The 4,220-nt window shown below is 42.4% G+C and overlaps 1 pseudogene; it reads left to right on the forward strand.

Annotated features, from left to right (window-relative positions):
* The first annotated feature begins 3,012 nt into the window (after positions 1–3,012).
* Positions 3,013–3,435, forward strand: LOC123776190 (late histone H2B.L4 pseudogene; annotated as a pseudogene).
* The last annotated feature ends 785 nt before the right edge of the window (positions 3,436–4,220 follow it).

Genomic DNA, 4,220 nt, shown 5'->3' on the forward strand with positions numbered 1-4,220 from the left:
TCCCTGATCCTCTGAATCCAACTTACATGAATGGGGAACATTCTGGTTGCTGATGTGCTCAAGTATGCTCATGACGAGATTTCTTTGCATCCTGATTCTGTCATCCAATACATTTGCTCTGCTTTCAACATTGCTGTTTGCAAATTTGAGAAACATACTGTACATCCACGATAGATTCAGCAACCTCTGCATTTGCATATCATTTAGGCTGCATTTGCACAAGATTAGGATTATTTCAAAGGGCCTGACAGAAAGAATTAACTTTGTCAGGTGAGCTGGGATTGGATAATAACCCATTGTTCAGTTGCATCTGTTAATAGTTTCATTAATATTGATTCTATCCTGAACAGTTTAAGTGTTGGGCTGAAATGAGAGGTACATGGTGGCAGGTGAAAGACGTAGCTGCTAAGTGAGTACTCATACAGACGTGAGATGGGAACAATTGCTCACCTAAAGTAGTTTTACTCAGCATTTCTTTTTTTTCTTTCTTTCTTCTTTTTTTTAAAGTAGGCTCCATGCCCATTGTGGAGCCCAAAGCGGGGCCTGAACTCAGGATCCTGAGATCAAGATCTGAGCTGAGATCAAGAGTGGGACGTTTAACCAACTGAGCCACCCAAGTGCCCCACAGCAGTTCTTAAATATATAATGTGGGGAAACCCTTCTAGTTACTAGATTCACTTGCTTGTCTAACCAGAGCCATAGTTTTCCCCCAATAAGCTCATTAATATTAGGGATTGAGATTTAAGGCCCTGAACAAACAAGGAAGGAAAAATATATCACACACCTATTTCCTCCTCAGTCTCTAAGGGCGAACACCCAGGAACACTTACTGGTTCATACTTCACCTGCTCCCACTTTGAGCCAATGGCTGTGGTTCAGGGTCTTCAAGTCCGTTATTGGCTGAACCAGTGCAGGGTGGGGCTTGGGCTACTCTGATTGGATGTTCCCATCATCTCCTGAGGCATAACTGCAGGTTCTGAAGCTTTGCATTTAAAAAAAAAATAAAAGAGTATTAAAAAAAACCCCAAAAGAGTGTAGACCAGAAAACAATAGATTTGGATAAATCTGAGCTAGTTAGACTAGTTACTTCGGTTCTAGGAAGCTTGAAAAAGGCACTATTTTATGAATGTCCTGATATAGCTATTTCTGTACTGTGGCTCCTGGTAATTTATTTAAATGAACTCCACAGTAGGGGTCGTGTTGAAAAAAGTCTGTATGGGGTATTTTGTTTTATGAATAATGTTTCCCCCAGTTTGATGCTTGTAATTTATTATTTACAGCAGTAAAGCTGTTTCTCTTATTTAAAAAGTTTTTCTGCAATGCGACACCAAATTTATTAATAATATTTGAAGTAGAATTTTTGTATCCTCCTTTAAAAATGGGACTTATCAGAAATTTGTTTAGCACACATTCTTCAATAAGTTTTTGCCATCATATTGTATTTTCTTGAAATAAGAATGAATTTTTTTTCTTCATTATCTGGAACTATTTTGTTAGCAGTAGGATTACCTGATCCTTGAAGGTTTGACAAGACACACCCTTGGAAGCCAGGCCATTTGGGACCATAACTCGTTGATGACCTCTATTTCTTCAATTCTTTGTTTGATTCAATTTCTATAATTGGTTTGGTTTTATAATTTGCTTGGTTCAAATTTAAACTTTTGCATTCATACATGTAGAAATATGTTCGCATGTATTATCAGAAATTCCAAAAGGGTTGGGGTTTTAATTTTAAAATATTTCCCATTTTATTGGTAACTTTTCTCTCCTTAAGGAGGTTTCTTAGAGAATTAGGTTAATATATATTTTTCATCCAATAGCTCTTATATATTATTCATTAATATTAGCATTTAACATATTTTTAGGATCCAAGTGTTGATAAGAAAATTTTATTTATTTTTTCTTTTTTTAAAAAATATTTTATTTATTTATTGCCAGCAAGAGAGGGAACACAAGCAGGGGGAGTGGGAGAGGAAGAAGCAGGCTCCCAGCAGAGGAGCCTGCCGTGGGGCTTGATCCCAGAATGCCAGGATCACGCCCTGAGCCAAAGGCAGACGCTTAACAACTGAGCCACCCAGGCGCCCCTGATAAAAAAATTTTAAACGTGGTACATGTTTAAGGATTTAAAACTGTCTCTGTAAGTATTTTCATTTCTATATATGTTCTGATTTTGGAGACGGTGGTTTTGCCATTTCGTTCCCAAATCATAGAGAGTTTTTATCAGAACTGAAGACACTGGTTACTAAGAAGGGTCCCTTGATTGTGGGAGCACTCCGGTAGCTATATCAGAGAGTTTCTGATCAAGCCATAGTGGCCACCCAGTAGATTATGCATTAGAGGTGAAATGGCCAATTTGTGGCACAGTCATAGTGCTGGCGGTATAGATTTGGTTATGAAGGTCATGCTCACCCAAGGGATTAAAGTTGACTTTCCACAATTTAGGTGATTTGAGTGATATATTTTTTTAAAAGATTTAATTATTTGAGAAAAGAGGAGAATGAGATAGAGCACAGGGGGAGGAGCAGAGGGAGAGGGAGAGAAAGAATGTCAAGCAGACACCCTGCAGAGGGGGAGCTCCACAAGGGGCTAGATTTCACCACCCTGATCGTGAGTAGAAATCAAGAGTGAGACACTGAATCAACTGAGCTAAGCAGGCAACCCTGAGTGATATATTTTTTAAAGTTCTCATTACATACGCATCAATCAACTCCTATTCTCAGAAGACCTTTTGCACTTTGTGGCATCTTACAAAGATTTTCTAACTGATGTCCCAAGAGGTTTAGAGGGCACCGGATTTCCCTCAGATTGTCTGATGTGATGTTGAGCTCGAGGGTATGCAATCACAGGTGACACGGCCTGGCATAGAGCCCCGCTTCCCTCCGTTGCATTGTGTCCAATCAGATACGGAGGTTGCCCGTGACGTCAGGAAATGCAGCGACTATAAATGGGCCAGCGCCCCTCAACAGCAGCCATTTGTCCTTCCTTCCGAGCTGTCGGGAAGACGAGCACCACATGGCTGAGCCTGGCTGTGAGCCCTCTTCTGAGGAAAGCCTGGGCACGGAGGAGCCGTCGGCAGCCGACCCAAAGAGCCCGAAGCAAAAGCAGCCGAGGCGCCAGTGCCGCGGCCACCGCCACATCCGCTGCCCCGACAGTTTCGCCACCTACTTCCCCAGGGTTCTGAAGCAGGTGCACGAGGGCCTGAGCCTCTCGAAGAAGGCCGTGAGCGTCATGGATTCGTTCGTTAAGGACATCTTCGAGCGCATCGCCGACGAGGCCGCTCGTCTGGCTCGCTCCACCAAGGGCTCCAACAAGCACTCCACCATCAGCTCCAGGGAGATCCAGACAGCCGTGCGCCTGCTGCTGCCCGGGGAGATCGGCAAGCACGCCGTGTCCGAGGCCACCAAGGCCATCATCAGGTACACCTTATGCCAATGAGCTGCTGCCCTCCGGACCGGCTGACCACCTCGCAAACCAAAGGCTCTTTTCAGAGCCACTTCACTGGGCACAAAAAGACCTGTAACTCTCCAGAGTGCCACCTACTCTATCTAGCACTTGGACCTGGGCCATTGTGCCGGTCCTTAAAACACTTTTACCGTTCTCCCATTCCCACTAGATATTCTTTCCTGCTTTGTCAAAGATGAGTTGACCATATAGTTGTGGCTCCATTTCTGGGTTTTCTCTTCTGCTCCATTGATCTACATGTCTGTTTTTGTGCCAGTACCTTACTGTCTTGATCACTACAGATTTGTAATGTAGCTTGAAATCTGGAATCTTGATGCCTCCGAGTTTTGCTTTTCTTTTTCAGAATTGCTTTGGCTCTTCAGGGTCTTTTGCAGTTGTATACAAATTTTAGGACTGTTTGTTCTAGCCCTGTGAAAAATGCTGGTGGTATTTTGATAGGGATTGCATTAAATGTGTAGATTGCTTTGGGTAGGATAGACATTTTAACAATGTTTGTTCTCTGAATCCCTGAGCATGGAATGCTTCTCCATTTCTTTGTGCCCTCTTCAATTTCTTTCATAAGTCATCTGTAGTTTTCAGAGTAGAGACCTTTTACCTCTTTAGTCAGATTTATTCGTAGATATCTTGTTTTTGGTGCAATTGCAAATGGGATTGATTCCTTGCTTTCTTTTTCTCCTGCTTTGTTAGTGGTGCATAGAAATGCAACACATTTCTGCACATTGACTTTATAGCCTGTGACTCTGCTGAATTCATGTATG

This window comes from Ursus americanus, chromosome X (genome assembly GCF_024610735.1).
Source record: "Ursus americanus isolate L20-20 chromosome X, mUrsAme1.1.p, whole genome shotgun sequence".
Lineage (NCBI taxonomy): Eukaryota > Metazoa > Chordata > Mammalia > Carnivora > Ursidae > Ursus > Ursus americanus.